We start from the raw sequence: 21,342 nt of genomic DNA, 5'->3' as shown, positions 1-21,342 counted from the left end.
AAAATTAAACGAAATAAACATTTGAAATATATGAGTTTGTATGTAATGTATGAATATAATATACAAGTTTCACTTTTTAAATGGAATTACTGAAATCAATCTACTTTTTCATGATATTCTAATTTTATGACCAGCACCTGTAGACACAATAGACTGTGTGGTTGTGTTGTCAGTTCATCAGTTTTCCTTTTAACAGAGGTGTCAAACTCAGTTATAAATAAAAAAATAAAATCTTGGTCTCAGCCAAGGGCCAATTTTGGTAAATATTTATTTAAAAAGAAAAATCAGAAATTTATCTTGGTTTCATATGCATTATGTCAAATTATGTACAAAGAATTACAAATAATATTTTTCTGGTTGCATGTTTTAAATAATTTAGAACAAACATACATGAATGAATAAAAAAAAATCTAATTTAAAATGATACATCATTAGGATTTATTTCTTATGCGTTACTCTCTGCAACAGTTCTTAAATGTATTATTCTTTAATCATACATTTTAGCATTCTCCATCAAATTATATAAACCCTCAATAAAAATCCAAACATACAACTACTAACATTTGAATCTGAAATCAAAAGAAAATACAGAAAAAGAAAATATACTGTACATTAAAGCAGACTCTGATGCACATTAGCTGAAGTCACATATCTGACTTTGTTTCTTGGTCCAATATTTTCTGTTGCATGTTTCATGTTAAAATCAAGAATCAAGGCTTACTAAAAAAATCAAACTTAACTTTTTTGGTTTCAAAGTTAGCTAACTGTCATGAGAAATCTGCACTAAATAGGCTCAATTTTTAAGCTCAATGAAAGGTGACAGAGACTCAGTCTGTCACAGAATGGTGTCAGATCTAATACATAAAGAATTTTAATGTTGGGCCTTGAGTTTGCTACATTTACCTTAGAGTTTAAAAAGATGCCTCTGCATCCTCAACCTGTTTTATTTATGTGCTTTTGGGGTTGGGTGGAGTAGAAAAGGCTTAGTTGTGACAGGCAAGCTTCTCCACTGCTTTTTAGTATAGTCATTTTCTTTCAGCCACAAATACAGTTCTATTATTATTACACACACTTAGCAGTTCAAACTGATGACAAGAAGAATATGTTGCTCAAATCTGCACAGCTCTTGTGATATATGGATTTCTCCACCAAAATGTCCATTTGTCATGTCAAGCCAAGTTAAACATTGCACTGCACTTAAAATTAATTTCATTGACAGATCTGTTCCCTCAATAGACCATTTCCCCATTTCTGTCCAACAATTCCCTCAATGCATAATTGAGTCTTCAATGATACATTTCAGACTGAGAAAGGAGTTGCAATGAAATAAAAGGGGTTGATTTTTCTTTACTTTTATCGTGACTCTTTAAACTGGAATGTAGAACTGTAACACAAAGTTTCCGCTGTGTAAATAGTGAACAATGAATTGTTGTTTGTCCTATACAATGTGAAGGCAGTTAAGGCATATTACAGAGCTCAGATTTGTATGAATAATAAAACAGTCTGCTGCAGAAATAAATATAGATAACTTCTAATTAGCTGGCTGTAATCCCTCCAGCAGTCTGAGTCTTAGAAAAGTCAGTACTGTTTGAATCCACAGAGAACAATGTGAGAAAATGAGCAGTTAGGTGCAGGGATAGTCTTTGCTGGAAAAAACATTTTTGGCATTGTGGAATGTCCTTCACAGGTTGCAGAAACAAAGCTTCTTTTAAGTCTGTTGGCTGAAAGGAAAAAAAAAAAGCACACACACACAAAAAAATTAAAATAACTAGGTTGAGTTGAGGTCACGTCATCGTTGCTGCAGTGTCACACACAAATACAACAAACCACATCATTTCACATCCCACCAAGGCCTTTTAATCTAACCATGGTTGAGTTCCATTTCCACAATCACCAGCCAGTATTTCTCACAGCGGCATGTGTCCAAATTAATTGGTTTGTTGCTGGATGTAAAGTTATCTTGAGCTCTGCTTGATATAAATATGCAACTGCTTGGGGGTTTGAATGAAAACTGGGAGAGCATCATACCTTTCATTAATTTACAAGGTAGGGAACAGCAAGTTTTACTGGGACTGAAACCCTTGATTAGACGCCCAGCGGGCGTCTGTGCTGAAACCAACCCATGTTTAATAGAATGGTGGCTAACATACGTAGCTTGTTAAAGTCTTGTTGTTTGTAGTTTGTTGTTCTGGAAACCAAATGGGAGTGAAGAAATATGGCAGACTCTTTATAGCGTAAACGATGTACAGAGCATCGCCCACTGTGGGTTCATGAGAGCGTGAAGCTTCTCCCACTTCTGCCTCGTAGAACCAATTTGGTACCAGTTTTTGAAGTTATTGGTCAATGCTGTGCTGTTTCTCTCAGCTAAACATCCTCAGGAAGGAGGCATTGATTTTCTATTATAGATACAGTGTATGCAGTGATTCTCAGCTCCTTGCCAAAGCATATCTGGCTTTTGTCTACAGTGGGAAAAGTTATTGACATTCATTTCTATGTCAAGTTACTCTGGAAAATATTCATCAAATTCAGCTTGAAATAAAGGTCTAGCATTCTATGAACGAATACATACTGTATTGCCCACCACCTTTCATGTCAGATTTTTAAACTACGATGATTTTATTTAGTTGAAAATAAAGTTATGCACACTCCCACTTAGTATCATGAGTACTTATTGGAACTGTTAGGCCTCAGAGTATGTGTTGTGAATGACACTCAGCTAATATAGTATTAAATTTGTCTGTCAAATTGATTGAGTTAAAATTAATTTTGTGTTGGGTAAGGTTGATTAGCTGGAGTGGCCATCTTAAACTGGGTTCACTCCAAAAGTGAATTTATTGTTCATGTACATTCAATGATTCCAATTTGTGGGGTTTCATTAAAATCTGATTTTTGCTAACACATTATCAGGGTTGACTCCAACTCATAATGCCAAAAGTTTTAGCAAAGAAGTGGTATAATGTGTAATTCTCAATTGACTGTTGCTGCCATCTTGCATTGTGTTGACCCCTGAAGTTATTCAGTTGTAGACATATTGATTAATTTCTGAATATTATATTATATTATATTATATTATATTATATTATATTACATTACATTACATTACATTATATTATATTATATTATATTATATTATATTATATTATATTATATTATATTATATTATATTATATTATATTATATTATAGACCAGTATCTGTTAAACTGATTGTGTCAGAGCCATCCAATGATTCCTTTCTGAGAGTTTCATAATAGTTTATTCAGTGGTTCATGAAATATTTTGGTAACAGACAACAAGTGCACACATGTGCATGCACACAAACAAAGGCAAAAAAGTCATCGCTTATCTTTTGCTGAAAAAAACGAACAAACAAAAAACCCTTATCAACAACAGCTAACTTGGAGGTTCTGAAACCGACTGAAGCACAAACCTGAGGACATAAGAATACGTTTTGGATCTCTTTCACTATTTAGCTGGAAGCTCCCTATCAGTCCGGCTGTGAGTTTATTACCATGATCCAATTACAAATTGCCATTTTCCCCCCAGAAATTCATGGCTATCAAAAACTGTTGTCCACCACAGCCTCGAGCAGACAAATTCCCATTGTACATGGTTTGTTCACGGGAGGCGATAATCAATACTGGACGCAACACCAGTTCCATGAGTGCATGAGCAGCCCTCAGCACTAAACTAAAACCTGCTACTGGCAACATATGGAAGTCAACTGCATTGTGCCTGTGGGTATAACCATGCTTATAAAAAAACCACACTAATAATACATATGTGATCATTTTTGCAGTATAATTATATATAATATCTACAATATTACCCTGGAGGCAGATACATTTTCATTTGTGTTGAAATATGACAAGTAAAATTCAAGCCAAACATATTTTTCCAGAGCAAATGACTCTATTGCTCTGAACTGAGACAGCCACTGAACCTGAATTTTCCTCAAACTTAAGTGTATAAAATCAAACGTTCTAACCACAACAACAACAAAAAATGTACATGAAAAGATACCACAGAAAAAAAATATCTGCTGTTTTTTTATTTTTTTTTTATTTGAATGACAAGTAAGTAGCTACAAAAATTAAACCAATTCAACACAAATGCATAGAGCCCAATATCTCCTGAGGAGATACAATTTAATTAACTTAAACTAACAGGATGTGTGATCAGTGGAGTCAGAGGCCAAATAAAACAGATGGGATTTCATACATATTTGCAAGTTAACGGGTGGATATTCTCATCCTTTGCCCTTTCCCCCCATTTCCCGCACCATATCCCTCCTCTCTATCCAGCACTGCCTCCATCCCCCATGGCAGTGTGAGGTGGGCAACAGTATCCGCTCCATTACAGAACCTCTGGAGATATCTGCCTTCTCAGCATGCAGCAGAGCTACAGACACACACTCATTGTGCACACACACACACACACACACACACACAGTAGATACTGAGATAATCAATGCCAACAGAGCAGCAGCAGTTCAGCAGATACTGAGGCTGGAGGCTGGCTGATTTGTCTCAAACAAGAAAACCTAGAGAGAACATACTCAAAGGGAAAAAGATCTAAAAAATGTATTTACAGGAGCTTTATACAGAAATATTTCAGACTTACTTTGGTATTATGACATATTAAAAAAATATCTTGCAGAGGAATTGATGCAACTGATAAACATGAAGAAAAATAGGAAAGTAAAACCAAAGGTACATACAAATTAAATTAAACATCAAATTAAATATCCTTGGCTTCAGCCTATTCCCTTTTTGGTAAATAATAGATCTGTAAAGTAGTATTTTGTTTTTGGTTTATGTTTGTAAAGTCAATAATTTATCGAAATAAAGTGAAGTGAAGTAAAGAAGTGATTTAAATTACATGCCTAGCTAGCATTCTTTGAATAAATACAAATTTCCTGCCACATTTCTATGCCACACTTTTTAACTAAGTTTACCTTATATTGAGAAGAGTTAGCTGTTTGGGACAAATCTTGATAATAACATTATGCATAATCTCATGCGACATCACGTAATCGTGTCTGATCTGCTAGTGCTCAAATTCTATGTATAGAGAATGATTCTCAGCTATGGCCACATCGAAATTAAGCTCAATAACTGTAAAATTGACTGAGTTATACTCATTTTTTTTTGTTAGGTATAGTTTGTTACCCGTGGCTACCATCTCAGTTTGGGTTGATTCCAAAAGTTAATTAGTTGAAGATGTAAATAAAGTTTCATTGAAATCTTTTCAGTAGTTTATGACTCATTTTGCTTTTTGAATCAAAGATATAGTGCAATATGTAGCACTCAAAGTATGTGTTGGGGTTAATGTTCAGCTAATAATCCTACAAGATATTAGTTCAACATCTGTAAACTTAACTATGTTATAGCCATATTTGTGTTTCCTAAAGTCAGTTGGCTGTGGCATCCATCCTATTTCAAGTTGACTCCAAAAGTTCATCAGTTATAGATGCAAACCCAGTGATTGCTTCCTGAAAAGGTCATTAAATTCTGTCTGTTTGTTCAAAAAATGCTAAAGGACAGACGAAGCTAATTCTAATAGTTATTGGAAAAGTTTTAAAACCAAGATCTTATGCAATCAGCTAATGCTCTGAGTGTTTGTTGGGGTTGACTCTCAGCTACTACCACACCAGATTTTAGCTTCGTATTTGTAAAATTGACTTAGTTGTAGAAATTTCTGTGTTTGTGAGGGTTGCTTAGCTGTGGCAGCCATCTTGAATTGTGTTAAGTCCAGAAGGTATTCGTTTGTAGATGTACATCCAAAAAATTACTTTTTCAGTGGTTCATGAAACATTTTGCCAGCGAGACAGAAAAACACACACACACACACACACACACACACACACAGGAAAAAACATAATTGCCCACCATGTAGAATCAGAGTATAGTAAATGTCTGAAAAAGAATGTATGCAAACCTATAACTAAATAATACTTTTATTTATTTTTGGAAATTTTTTAGATACCAAGACTGAAAGAAAAACAAACCCGTCCACATAGCAGCATTTATTTATAAATGGAACTTTGTGTGAGTGAGAGGGAAAAAAAGGGTGACAGCCAGAATATAAGACATGAGACTGACAGCACTCCTACATCACACCCGCTGTCTCGGCACACAGTCCTAAAAAATACCTCAAGGAAAAAAACTGACAAGACGTGCAGATGTCCAATGGCTATTAGTGCAAAAAACTTCCTCATCTGTCAGTGAAAAGGCACCAGTTAGCGAGCCAGCTGTCAATTAAACAACCCCTCATCCTGAGAAGCTTTTTACACTCAAAGTACAGACAGGGTAAAAAAGAAGGTGCATGTGTGTGTCGGGTTTGTATTCGATTTATTTTCTCTTGACATTTTGATGGGAGACCTTTAGCAAGACATTTTTTATGGCATATAGGGTGTACAGTAGTTGGTAAAGACCTATAAAAAAAGAACCTTTACTAAAATGGCAGTGGGCAGTGTGTGAATATTGTTTGTGGGATTCTTCTTGTTTTAAATGGAAATCTCAGTATGGATTTGGGAGATTCATATCAGTATTTACACGGCTGGCATTAGAGCAGGCTTTACACTTTTTTAAAAAAAATTCAGTCTTTTTAATAAAAAAAAAAAATTCTAGTACCAGAACTGTTCAATCCTCAGTTCAGGCATGGTTCACTTATCCTATTGCAAATGACTTCAGTGAGCCTTCATTCAGCCAGATCTGCTTAAAGGCCATTGGAATGAAATATAAGATAAGAGCAAGGGAAATTATACGCTTCTTATTGGTTTGTGAATTTTTTATTAGAGGAAAAAAAATAACTTGAGATGAGGAGTTTGCCCTGTCAATAAGCTATCCAATGAAACCCGACTCAGTTACACTTTGGAACACAGTCTGACTCACAGTGTATTGATACATAAAATCTTAAAACAAAATAAAATTTAAAAAAGATCTCAAATTTTGGCAGTCCATACTAAAAAAATAAATAAATAAAATGCTAATGCTTCTACTGGCCAGCCAAGCTGAATTTCTATAACTCATGGGATTCAATGGCTCGTTGCAAGATTCGTAAAATAAAGATTTTTTTGCATGTGCCAAGCTGCCTAGGCTGGTATAAATGTTTGTATCAGTGATTTTGAATGTTTTATTTATTTATTATAAGTATCGTTAGAAGCAAATCATAGGAGTATCTAATAGCCAAAGATTTATGTGCATTTAAGAAAAGCACCCCTGCCATTTACAACCTCAAACCCAACAAAGTCAGTATAGTGTGGAATATGTAAATAAAAACAAAATGCACTGATCTTCAAATGCCATACACCCATATTTTGTTCACAGTGAATTATTGCAGACAGTTTGAATGGTCAAACTAAGAAATTGTATTATTTCTTTGGAAAAAATAATGTAATTTTTAATTTTATGGCAGCAACACAATTAAAAAATTAATATAGGTCAATGTTAACTTTTTTGAAGCATCCCCTCTTCTTTAAAAAGAGTCTGTAAACATCTAGAAACTGAGGAGACCAGCTGCTGGAGTCTTTGGAGGGGGATGTTTTCCCACTTTCATAGGATTCTAGCTGTTCAACAGAACTGGGTCTTCTTTGCTGGATTTTGTGTTTATGATTTACAAAAGTTTTCAGCTGCTGAGAGGTCTGGACTGCAGATAGGCTAGTTCAGCAGCCTGACTCATCAACTACAAAGCCATGCTGATGTAATGGATGAAGTATGAGGTTTTGAATTGTCTTACTAAAATACTCAAGGCCTTTCTTGAAAAAGATGTCATCTAGATAGGAGCATGTTGTTCTAAAACCTGTATTTACTTTTCTGATGGTGCCTTTCCAGATGTGTAGGCTTCCCATGCCATAGGCACTAATAGTGGAAGGCACAGCAAACTGTGTTTTACTGGCAATGATTTGTGGAAGTGTTTCTGAGCCCATGTGGTGACGTCCATAATAGAATCAGACCTGTTTTTAATGCAGTGTTGCTTGAGGACCCAAAGATCCAATACTAATTTTTAGCCTTGTCCTCTGAGCTCAGAGATTTCTTTAGAACCTTGAAATCATTTGATGATATTATGAACTGAAAATTATGAAATATTCAAAGCATTCCCAATTTTATGTTGAGGAGAATAATTCTGAAATTGTTCCACTATTTTTTAATACATTTTTTTGCAGATTGGTCAACCTCTGCCCATCTTTACTTCTGAGAGAGTCAGCCTCTTTAAAATGTTCTTTTCATACAGTCCTCTTCCTGACCTGTTGCCTATGAACCTAGTTAGTTGGAAAATTCTCTTTCAGCTGTTTTTTTTTTTTGTGTGTGTGCTTCTTGCTTTCACAGCCTTTTGTTGCCCCATCCCAACTTTTTTGAGGTTTTTGCTGCTATCAAATTTAAAATGACCTTTTTTCCATAAAATGGTTTTATTTCTTAGTTTAAACATACAATTTGTTTACTTTGTTGCACTGTAAATACATTTTGGGTATGTGAGTTTTTCAAATCATTGCATTCTGTTTTTATTTGCATTTCCCACAATGTCCCAGCTTTTTTTTGGAATTGGGGTTGTGTCTTCAAATATGAAGCTCCAGGACATGGCGGTGCCATCAATCCAAGAGCTTCTGTAGTCTCTTTATACTCCTGTCAGTTCAGCACTAATGCTGTCTTGTGCCATTTTTTTATGTAAATACATACAAAAAAAAATATTGTAAAATTTCACTCTTAGTTTAATTGAGTTTTTGTAATGTCAAATATTTTATACCAAAACATATTTACTGATGTGACTGTTCTTTTTTTTTTTTTTTTTGGTCTTGTTTTTACAGTAAAGTACATTATTTTAAGCAGCATTACGGACTACCTACCATTTTTACCTGCAAATCAAGTTACTATGACACTACTGACAGATGAGCTGTAGCTGTTCATTTGTCCTGTGAATGGGTGTAAGTCTGTAGTAAAAATAAACAAGGAGGAAGGAAACGTTTCATTAGGATCATGCACATATTTCAATCTGACATAAAAACCCAGAAGTGTGTTACTGCATGGTTCTTAAAAAACAGAAGGTATCACATTAAACCCCAAAAATAGCCATTTCGGGGACATAATAACACATTTTTCAGGTGAGGTTGTTACAAATTACGAGTAGATAGCTGATATGTAAATGAGCTGAATCTCATCGTGCTTTGCATGACTGATATTAAATATCTGGGTGCGAAGAAAAACAGAGATTTATGTTCTTATAGTAGCATGGGTAGCAGGTATATTATCTGGTTTTAATGTGTGTGTAGAGGAGCATTTATAAGTGTGTAAATGAATAAGGAGTCCCAGCGCTAAGGGCTATATCACTCCGAAGATCCTTTTAATTATCTCTAGTCCCCCTTCTGTGTCTGACTGTTTTCCTCTGCGTCTCAGGTTTACCCTCTTTCTCAGCAGCTGGTGTCTCATCTTCTACTGTCGAAATGTGTGAATCATATAATACTTCTACTATAGTCTGGGTTATCGAACAGTAGAGGCAATTTTTCACAAGGTAAACAAAGCAAGAATGGCTAAACAAAAAGAGGAGACTTATTGGTAACTTAAGCTTCTATAGTAAAAGTCTCTGTATTTTCTTATACTTTAGGATTTGAAGTTAAAAGACTTTATTATCTTTAGGAAAAAAATATTAAACAGTCTATAAATGACACACTTCTATGCACACTAAAGATGACTCAAATTATTTAAAATTCAGACAACTTCTTTAAAAAAATGCATCTAGTTACTGTATCAAAAAGAAAAAATACAGCTAAATGTATGTTCAACCTACAACAAGGTAACAACTGCATGAAGAAATACGCATCGACATGTGAAAACTATTATGTTAGGAATACTTTTATCTTTTAATAAGGGCAATGACTTGTATATTTACATGAACATGGGCAAGACGAAAAACATGTTTTTGAACTTGTCGATTTGGGTGTGGGTTCTACTCCGGCTTTAAATCCCAGTATGGTATCCAATATTTCCTTATAGGCCAATGATATGACTGCATTCACTGATAGAAAAATTCACACTGGTACGCCTCTGTTATACTGTTTATCTCATGTGCCATTTGCATAGTGTTCAACAATTTTATAATGTGAAACGCATTACTGGTCATTAAAGATTTTCAGAAAAACTTCAACAACAACAGCTCCTTCGTAAGACTGTCTGCGCTTTCAACAGTATTCCCTTGGGAGACAGAGGCAGCGATGCTCCAGAAGGAAAAGAAGGAGGACAAAAGTGGCAGAAAACAGGGGATACAGAACTGTCAGCCAAGCAGGCACAGGAATGCTTGTAGTGTCTTGGAATTCGTTCATCTCATTATTCTGCTTTCCACTGAGAAACTACGCCCCCCCCTCTTCATCCCTTAGTTTGCTGAACGTTATAAATCACCACATCTGCAGGTCATTAAAAAAGATACCAGAATCTTAGCTTGTGGTGGGAAAGCAGTGCAAACAATAGCAGATAAATATTCCACGTCTCCACTGCTGCGCAAGCAATTGTTCACATCGCCACTGTCTGCTTTTGTTAAGTGTAATTTCTGGTAAATTCTCTATTATTACTAAATACAGTGTTCCAAATCTCTCTGATTTGTCATTTAAGATCATTTGTATTATTGTGAGAATGATGATTCAGCATTCACACTATTGTTTCCTGTTTTTTTTATATTTTTCCGTACATTGTTGTGCTGTCTAACTACTTCAAAATCCTTTGTGTGCTATTTTAGCTATTTGTTCTTAGATAAAAACATTCAGCTCATTCTAGAGATGGGTGCTACTATTTTCTTTATTTATTTATCCCCCAACCCCACCCACCCCATAGAAATATATTGGGATCTCTTTAATTACTTAAATTGGAAACACTCAAACAGTGCAAAGGTCATTTGGATTTTAGTTTCTCTGATTTGGACTGTGATCTGGATCACCACCAAAATTTAATCAACTGCTTTTTGTGAAAACCCCAGCATTGCTACATTTAGCTTTTAGTTAGTCTTTTGCTACTTCCCCTTGGATACTTTTTGCTTTTAGCAAGCCTATTGCTACTTTTAGCTTTTAGCTACTGTTCTGCTTTTGTAGCTTCAACAACTGAGTTTGCTGCTCCTTCAACAAATTTCATCAAAGGCAATCAGCATTCACACTGCATTTGAGCAGAACATCTCTTTTTTGTTTGTCAAGGTTCATGTTTAAAATACAATCGAAACAAAGAAACTAAAATTATTTTTCCTGTTTGTTGTATATACAAAAGCAGTGTTCAGTAAATTTGGTACCCCAATTATATTTCAGCAACAGTAAAAAGAAAATGTTATATATTAGGTGATTATAAATGAGGCCCTGCCTTACTTGGTGGATAACATTTTGTTAGCAAAAGTTGCTGGCCACTGCTTTTTCTCTTACTGTTGTTATTTAGTAGTTTTAGCCTTTCCTTGATTCTGTGAGACCTAGATTTTAACAAAGTTTGAAATATTTTTTTTTCTTGCTTTCTTTGTTAGAACATACTCTAAGGAATTTTTCTCAAGTGCCCAAGAGTTTGGCCTCCCTCCATGATTGAACAGTGTTGGTAATCACATCCTTTTAGTTATTTGTTAGGTTGCTGTCTGTGTTATTTGGGTGTAGAGCAGGGGTAGGCAACCCTGGTCCTCGAGTGCCAATATCCTGCATGTTTTAGTTGTTTCCCTGCTCCAACACACCTGATTAAAAACAATAGGGGATTAACAGTCTTCCGTAGAACATGAAGAGGTAATTTAACCATTAACCCTTGATAATAAACTTGTTTTATTGTGAGACAATCCACTGCTGTCCTTAACTCACATCTAAACTGTGATTGTAATTAACATGTTAGAGAATACAACATTTTGGCTCTCAAAAAGTCCATTGCCTGCATTTACATAAAACCAGCTAAGTAAAAAACAGCAAGTTAAAAGTTTCAAATGCTTTCAGTGTCTACAGTTTTAAATATATTATGTATGCTTGGTAGCAAAACATGATGCAAAACTGCATCCACAGCCAGTAGATTTCATAAGAAGTTTGATTAGTTTAATGATAGTCTAAAAAGTTGGCATTTTAATCGCAAACAATCATCAAACCACAATTACACAGTGCACCATCTGGAAGAGTGCTCATTTTTCATTTTCATGCCTTGAAGGGACTGTCAGGCTTGTACTGAGATTTCTTTGTTTCTCAGCTTCTTCTGGGTGATGCGATACAGCTGAGTGCAGCTAAGATAAGGGAGGCAAAAAGCGTTGGCAAATGAAAACTGACAAAAGGTTGAAAAGAAAAAGTGACACAACCTTTGACCCCCCAAGGAAGTTAGCATTAACCCAGAGCACGCATGAGGCTTGTGGGTGCTGTTGGCTGTGACATTATAAAGTGACAGGCAGACGATGGATCACTCCAATATCACAGCAAATGTAAAACCATCCCTCTTCTCTCAGTGACAGCAGGATTACTCAGCTGCTATAAACCCTTAATACATCCACGCTGACAAGTTCACAAGTAAGAAATATTGGGACACTAGACGCATCTTGTTTGTCTCTATGCATGGTTCATTGCAAGTTGGAACTCGATGACGGGTTTTCACTGCTAATTAATTTCTGTAGTTAGAAAGAGTTCTGCAGCTACATCAGAGTTGATTACTTTTCCCTCCGGGAAGTTTCTCTCGCTGTGTTACAAATCACTAAAAAAATTGTGTGTGTGTGTGTGTGTGTGTTTGTGTGTGTGTTGGGGGGAGGAGGGGGGGGAACATGTCATCATGGCAAACTGACGCAACAAGCACAGGGTTTCATTGGAATTAGATGCACATCGAGCTGCATTACCAATCCAAGGATGCAGGGAACTGCAACCAGCACAAAAGTTCAGTGCTGAGCAGGAAATAAGGGGGAAACATTCAGTGACAGTTGCAATGGGCTGATTCAAAGAGTATCTCCTTGGCAACGATCAGAGCTGAATACATTACAACAAAATGATATCTCGCATGATTTAAAAGGGGGAGGAGAAGATTTGGAGAGATACCCAAGAATATGAAGCATATGAGGCATATGAGAGGGAGAGACTCAAAGCATATGCTTAATGTCACTCAAAATGTGAAAACTGGAGGCACACTGTACACAGAAATCTTCCTATTTAACAAAGACTTTTGTAGAATTAAATCTTTAAAGCTGCTGGGGTTATTTCACAGAATCAGGATGTGTTCAGTTTTCTAGTCCAGCTTTGTCCTGGTGTGCTTTTTCTATAATGTAATTTTTATGTCAAACGAGCATAAGCCTGAAAGACAAGTTCACACCTTGACTTGGTGGTGTCTCTAACCTAAGGACTACCAAAGCAGCACTGTATGTTGGATTAAAAGCTAGTGTATGGTCAACCTTTTATTAATTTACTGGCTGAACAGTCCAACCTGCCATTTGACTTGTGTGACATCAAATGTATGATCTGACTGAATGAGTCCCTTCACAATCGACTGCATAGAACCTAAGATTTTTTGCCCAGGAAGACTTTGCATACAACCACAAACCTGCAATAAAAGACAATACAAGCACAAGCATGTTACCAGCATTGAAGACATAGACCAAGCAGCTAAGTAAAAAACATAAATAGACTCATTGATTCAAGTAAGCTAAAAAAAAAGTAGCTTAGTTCATCCATTCATCCACCCATTTTCTGCTGCTTAACTGTGATTGGGTCACAGAGGTCACAGTTTCAGGAGGAAAACCCAGACATCCCTCTCCCCAGTGACACACTCCTTTGACGGGATTCTAAGGCCCTCCCAGGCCAGAGAGGATACATAATCTCTCCAGGAAGTTTTGGGACTTCCTCCTTCCAGTGGGACGTGGCTGGAAAACCTCCAAGGGGAGGTGCCTAGGAGGCATCCTAATCAGATGCCTCTTTAGGTCCTGATCCACACCTCAATACCAAAGGTGAGGGTTGAAATAACAGACCAGTAAATTCAGACAGCTCCTCGAAGTCTAGCATATAGTGAAGTTGCAAAAAAATGCAACATATAAAGGAATTCAAATATTGCCATTCTATGTTGCACAAATGAAGATATGCTGTAAGGTATTAACAATGTCAATTAGAGTAGCAAACTGTAACAGCACTTAGATTTAGAAAAAAACTTAAACTTAAAATTCAAGACTTAAACATCAAGCTTCTTTTTATATTTCCATTAAACAGCACCACAGTTTATCTTAAAGATGACTTGTTCAAGAGGTTTTAGTCTAATTGCACCAAAATAGTTCACTTGAGCAATAAACCTTTCCAACAAGGAGTCACACTTAGTTTTAATCAAATAAAACCTGTCAACAGTCAACATACCATTATTCTTTAAAAAATAAAAATAAATAAATAAAAATAAAATAAAAATGTATGAAAGCATACACATTTTTTATGATTTATTTCAAACCATCATTGACAAAATGCCTTGTCAAGGAAAGTTACCTCAACACAAACCCTTAAAATTGATTTTTAAACTCTTACTTTTCTAACCTCAATCTTTACACTTTTTTTTCTGATCAAACAGTTCTTTGAAAATTTGAGGACAAGCACTTTGGTCAACAAAAAGCTGTCAGATCTCAAAAGTATAGCAAGCTCCCATATGTTGGACCCCTCACAAACAAAATAAATACACAAAAGACAAAGCACATTCTGCCTCATATGTTTCTGATATAAATGAACCTTCTGACAGTTCAGCACCTGCTAGTCTATTATCATACACACAGGTAGATTCAGCAGATTTTTTAAATGTGCTTACTACAGCACATCTCTAAATGCTGTATTCACTATTATGTTAGATAAAATATGTGGGATATCAAGTGGCAGTGAAAAATGGTATCATTCTGCCAAAGAAGGTAAGAATGTAAAGATAATTCCTTCCCAGGAAACCATCAAGTGTTAGTTCATTTGACATGGGCTGCATATGTTTACAGCACAATTCTGACACAATACACTGTAGACTGAGACAAGAACAGAAGGCAAAATTTTACTTTCTGATTATATTGCTGCTCATCCCAGAGCCATATGGTTTATGTCAGAGGCTCCTCCTCTTCCCCTCACTACACTGCTGCAAGCCAAACAAACTCTTCTCCTTCGTCCTGACACTCTGCCACAAATCTAGCTCTTGGAAACACTGAGCCAAAGGGAATATGGTGACTGAAATTGTTTAGACAATACTCGCTGTGCACTCGCCTCAGCCTACAGACTGTAAACACAAACCAGCTGTCCCCAAAGTGTGATACTGATTCACTGACTGATCTAACCGTAGGCCAACTGGGGGGAGAACAAGGAGCGGTAAACAGGATGAGGAACAAGAGGCTCGCATGGCCTTCGCAGACTGTCACAGGCAATTGGAAATAACTACTTCCACTGATTTGCGTCTCTGTGGCTGTGAATGAAGAGCATTTACAATGCGTCAGTGCCTGTCTGTCAAACAATTTCACTCCCTGTCTATATGGAGAGAAAATGACAACTTTTCTGAGATATGCTGCATACGTCTCTGTGGCCACTTAGGCTCTTTCATTGTGTTTATTCTAAACGACTGCAGATAGGAAGTTGTCAGCAGCTTGACAACCATTTCAAGTGAGGAGCCATTATTTAATGGTTAAAGGAAGGCAGAGAAGGAATGGGACCTTTGAGAATCCACTTTTTTCTCTTACTTTAAATGTCTCCTGCATTAACTCATTTTCAACGTGTGATTATCAAAAAGAAACTGGACAGAAAAACTGACCTGGAGTCTCACCTCAAACTGTCAATCACTGAGGTCGATGTGGCTATAATTGTGCAGTTTGTATGTATTTGAGTATATCCCTCCAAGACTGTACAACCAATGAGCCAATGTCTTTTTTTTTTGGAATACATACGCTCAGGACTTTCTGTTACTTTCTAATGTGGCACGTAAGGCAGGTTAAAAGTGTGATAGACAACTAACACAACTCTTCAACAAAAGTTTTCAAAAATGAATTAATAAATAAGTAAAGAATACCAGTGAAATACCATACATGACTTCTGAGGGTTGGCTTCAAAAATTATATGTATAAGAGTTGGCTTAAAAAAATTATATATATTACCTAATTAGTTAAGTTTCACAAGCAACAGTCATTTTGGTGCGATGAATTAACTTCTTCTGATCAGATGGATTTTTCTTCCTCGTGTGGCAATAAAGTTGAATGTGTATGAGACCTCAGAGTCAAAATCAGGGCTTTAAAGCATAAAGGTAAAAGCCACTGGGTTAACTATAGCTTTTTTCTTTTATTAGGTCTAAGACAGCACATAATATTGCTCCAAAACTTATACATTGTTCAGTACTAACAGTGCTTTCACAGATATACAACTAACCCACACTCTACTCAGTCTCGCCAGAAAATGTGCACTAGGTACATTTGATCATACCTTCAAAGCATAAGCAGTGTTGGAAATTGTGAGATGATAACTGGTATGCAAATCTGCCCAATGAAGTTTCTACCCTTCATCTAAAGTAACTATGACAGGTCTAGCTTCCTGTACAGCAATACCAGTGAAGGCTGATCATATAGAAAGTCATCCAGCATTGAAGTTTTTCTCCTCTTCTGTCATAGGCGTCAGATGAAGCCCGTGATTAAAAGAATTACTGGCTGCCTCGGTCGTCTAAAGACTACAAGGACCTCCTCTGACAGCAACCACCACCCACCAGATTCAGCAGCTCCCAAAGCAAATGGTCCACCCTCAGTTGGTGATTACTGCAAACTTTCACCATCTTTCTCTAACAGAACTCAATTATCTCTTTAGCCCATTTTTTTTTACTCACAGCACAAATTGTTAGTGACTTCATAATTAGACATGTAGGCTTCATTATTACAGTAACACAGTGTTTCTTAGGCGTACCAGTCACTAACTTAATAATTAGGTTATAGTGTTTGCTGCCAACTCTCAAGTGCTATATTAATAGTGTGACTGTTCATGGAAAAATGCCACAGTTCTCTACTTGGCCAAAGCTTCTTTTTATCATCATTTTAACTTCCTAAAACACAACGGAAAAGGCCTTTTTTATTCAAGCCCGATTCCACTAAAGAGTGATTGGTATGGTCATTTTAGCAGGCTCCTTAATCTTAACACTTGGTTGCAGCCCAACCAAACATCCCCTTTTGGGAATATCTGTGTCTGTCAAATCTAAACTGTTCCTTTGTAACACAAAATTTGGTCTCATCAACAAGACTGACTCTACACTCAACCTTTTATTTTTTTTAAACAAAAACCAGTTTCCTTTTCAATCCATTTCACCTCAAATTACTGACATTATTAAAACTTGCAGTCCATTGTCATTCCCAAAAATAATCAGCGTTGCTTCTACTCATCAGGTCACTATAACTTTTAAGACTTATCTTTCTGTTTGCTCTTAAAACTTACGATACTTCAGTTTATAAACTACAATCCCCATGTTGAACTTCAGATTTCAGCCCAGTTGCACTTCAAATGGACTTGTGAATTGCCTCAAAAGCATTAAAAATGGGATGTCTTCTAGTTTTCAAGGACTAAGTTTAAGAAAAAAAAAAGATCAATCCAATGCAATGTTCTTTAAAATACTTACCTTTTCCTAACAAATTCCAAACAAGTTCTGCTTATCTGGCTTCTAGAGTAAAAACATAAAACTTGATCATAAGATACTTGACATATTACTATTCCTTAATATCCTTACTTTAGTTGTGTTTTTTTTTTTGTTTTACTTTAAAAAGAGATGGAAGCATATTTTTTATATTTTTTTAGCTTACTCTATGACTTTTGCAACAGCCTCCTTACAAGCCTTGACCAAAACTCCATCTTCAGGTTGTAGAGAAGTCAGACCAAATTTTTAATATGAACCATGAAAAGAAAACACACCGCACCTGTTTTAACCTCCTTGCACTTGCTTCCAGTATGTTTTAGATTTGATGTTAAAGTTTTATTATTGATGTTGAGGCTCCTTGTGGCCTCCAACCCTTGTATTTATCTGATCCAGTAGTAGCACACGAGTCTATACATAGTCTGAGATTCTTGGGCAGAGAAAGTTGTTTTAAGGTTGAAAGAATCAGTGACCTCTTTCAGGGCTTCCTTCGAAACACACTTTTATCAAATAGCTTTTCCTGGTTTTATTGACTCTTGGTTGACTTAAATGTTGTTGGTTGGTTGGAGCACTGTCCTACTATATTTTAGACTTTTGGAAAAGATTATCTTTATTGGTGCCCAATTTAGTTTAAGCATTGATGTTGTTGATGAATAATGTGTCAGTTTACATCCCAAAGCTTTGCCTCCTGAAGCCCTTGTAATCGAAGAGAGAAGAGAAACCCTTGTAATTTTGGCTCAATTTGACCCAAAGACCACAGAAGGGGTAAAAACATATTTAGACAGCCTGACTATTCAAAGAGAAGAATCAGAGGGAACTTTTTATTCTCATTTTATTCAATTATGTGACGAACAATATGGCCATATGGTTATCTATCACATGCCTCATTACTTCCTCACTGCTGTGTTGTGGTTCAACCTTCCGCCCCACCATGAGCCTTCCTTTCCTCTAGCAAATGGCAATGTCCAATTAGTTTAAGAGTAACATTTACTCCTTTTTCTTACTGAACCTAAAAACTGTTCTACTATCCAATAACCTTTAGAGTACACAGGCTGTGACTTTGCCTTCACCTCAATAAAGCGCTCCATGATTGAATCAAGTGGCTGAGGTCAATAGGACATGTGTTCATTTCCCAGGGTCCTCCAGGGTCCCTGCAGGCAGAAAAAATATGCTGAGTGTCTTCTGTGACATTTATTGGAAAGGAACTGAATTATATCTCTTTTTTCCTGTTTTCTCATTTCATCTCTTTCACTTTTACAAAGGACTCCAATGCTAGGTGTGTGTGTGTGTACATACGTGTGAGTGGACGTGCACATTGTTGTATGCTTTTCACAGTATTTCCACCCTGTGGTCACGCTTCAGGCACCAGCACATACTACATCTGTCACTGACTCTACAACGCCACCTCAATTTTCTGCCAACAAGTTTTCCTTCACTGCCTTGACGGACAGATATTGCTTCCTCTCCGTCTTCTGTCACCGTCTGTCTCCCGTCACTCCTTTCCTGCTCACGTCTCTTTACATCTGTCAGCATTTTACCTTTTGTCAGCCACCTCTTCACTTTTCATCATCTCACCCTCACTTCAGTTAAAAATCATAGCAGTGGTAGAAAAAGTCATAAAAGTTATTCAGTAAATTATTGTGGAACTGACTCAAGGCTTTTTTGAACAAAATTTTCCACTTTAATTTTCACAACTATGCTGTCCATAAGTGAGTAAATGACTAATTCTCTGAGGGATTACTGTCAATGTTCTGCTATGTCGCTCCTTTCTGGCTCAGTGAACTCATCATGGTATTTAAAGTGACAAGTAATTGATGACTAGCAATCAAGTAAATTTATTGTGACCTGTCGATGTTTATTTTTGGAAACAGGTATTAACACTTTTTGTTTCTTTTTTTTTTTGAAAACAAACATCAATATGTGTGCTCTGCTCTGTGTTGTTTAAATAGGTAATTAGTTCTAATTTACCACAACATCAGTGCATAATAGTGTTTTAATAGGAAAATCCATGATACATATGACTGAAATTGATGTAATTTTAGAAAACAATCACTTTGCTTGCAATACTCTTACCCTGTTTTGAATCAATCAAAGAACGTCTTGACACAATAATTCATTTTGTTTTTTGAATAACATTATTACATTATTCTCTTCAATTTGGTATTACCTATTTGTATAATAAAATGTAATTCTAAGTTAAATGTTAACACTTGTTAAATTAAAGCCAAACTATAATTACAGGTGAAGTTAGGTTTTGAATAAGTATACTGGCCAAAATTGCATTTAAATTGGATACACGATAAGCAGTTTTTTATGATACTGAGGCCTCATCTATACTCCAAATAGTTTAAAAACTTTTTTTTTCTCATGTTCATGAGTCTAACAAAAATGCTGAAATACCCATACCATGCTAAGAATTCTTCTAGAGACAGACACAAAACTGTTAAAAATGACTATTGAATTTGTGGTTTTTAGAGTACAAATGAAAGTGGGCACATGCAAAATGGACTGACATGTCATTGTTTCTGAAAATCTGACAATCTGACAGATTTTTAGCACTTTTGCAAGAAAGAGTGCACAAATACTACAAAGTCAAGGCGTGTCCTGCTGAATAACTCTTTCATAAGAAGAATGAAGGTAGTAATTAAATCAGAAGGAGCTTTAACAAAGTATTAGTTTAAGTGCATGCAGACTTATGCAACCAGCTTATTGCATTTATTTTATACAGAATGTATATTTATTTTCCTTGCAACATTTGCAGTATGTCACAGTTAAGATTAAAAATGGCTTGAAATGATTTATCATTGCCTCAATTTTTTACATTACAGACACCAGGCAGTTTAAGAGGGGTGTGTAGACTTTTTATATCCACTGTAGTTGCATGAATGATCTGTCACACTGCAAAAATGTGTTATACTGAAAACGTGTTGCCATCCAAGAGTCTGCTCTATTATTAGAACGTCATTGCACAGAGTGCCAGAGATATTTTGGAGTGGCAGCCAACATTAATACAGCTTGATGTTAGCTGGATGGCACTATATGCATGGATCACATGTCCAAGCAAAAAGACATTTACAAACACTAAAGTACATTTACCCACAAGTGAGGTACATTCTCTTTATGCTCAACCTCAGTAGCTTTTGCCAAAAGCCTTTCTGTTTTACCATCTAGCCCCAGGGTGACCTGTGAATCTGGGTGACCTCTGATGGATGAAGTATGGAAACATAATTCATCCAGGCAGGTTCAACAAGTCCTCTCCATGTTCCCTGTTTGACCTTAAAACTTGGCTGTAAATTTTGTGAACTACAAGTAATAAACTCTTCCCCCAGAGGCCTTAGCTTCTTGAATAGAAGTGCTGATCAAGCATTACTGTGATACAGTTTGACCATCTCCTTCATTGTGATTCAAAAGGTAAAACTCATACTGTAGGGGTATTGCTATTCTGAAACCCTGATGCAAGCCCAGGAGATTGAAAATGAATAGAGCACTGGAAGCTGACACAGCTGAGCCAAGCAGACGTTCAGCAGTAAATGATGAGGAGGTATGCAGATTGTTAGGGGATTGCTCGAGCTGTTACCCCTCGTCACTGACACCTGTTCAATCAGTGCCTTCTTTACACATGTTATTATCCAGACTGATCCCAGTGTTTTTAAATTTGCAAAACCTGCACTCCATGGGATTTACATTTCTAGCAGTAGCATATGCAGACCTTTTGCTCTTTGACCTCTAAAAAGGCTTCATTTCATCACTCTGGGTAATGCAGAAACACATTCATGTGGTACT

At 36.2% G+C, this 21,342-nt stretch overlaps 1 protein-coding gene across 4 annotated transcripts in view; it reads right to left on the bottom strand.

Moving 5' to 3' along the window:
• LOC108233901 (roundabout homolog 1-like) overlaps positions 1 to 21,342 on the bottom strand; it is a 102,920-nt gene that overhangs the window by 43,075 nt on the left and 38,503 nt on the right. The window lies entirely within an intron of this gene.

This window comes from Kryptolebias marmoratus, linkage group LG13, assembly GCF_001649575.2.
Source record: "Kryptolebias marmoratus isolate JLee-2015 linkage group LG13, ASM164957v2, whole genome shotgun sequence".
Classification (NCBI taxonomy): domain Eukaryota; kingdom Metazoa; phylum Chordata; class Actinopteri; order Cyprinodontiformes; family Rivulidae; genus Kryptolebias; species Kryptolebias marmoratus.
This window is presented reverse-complemented; position numbering and strand designations above follow the sequence as displayed.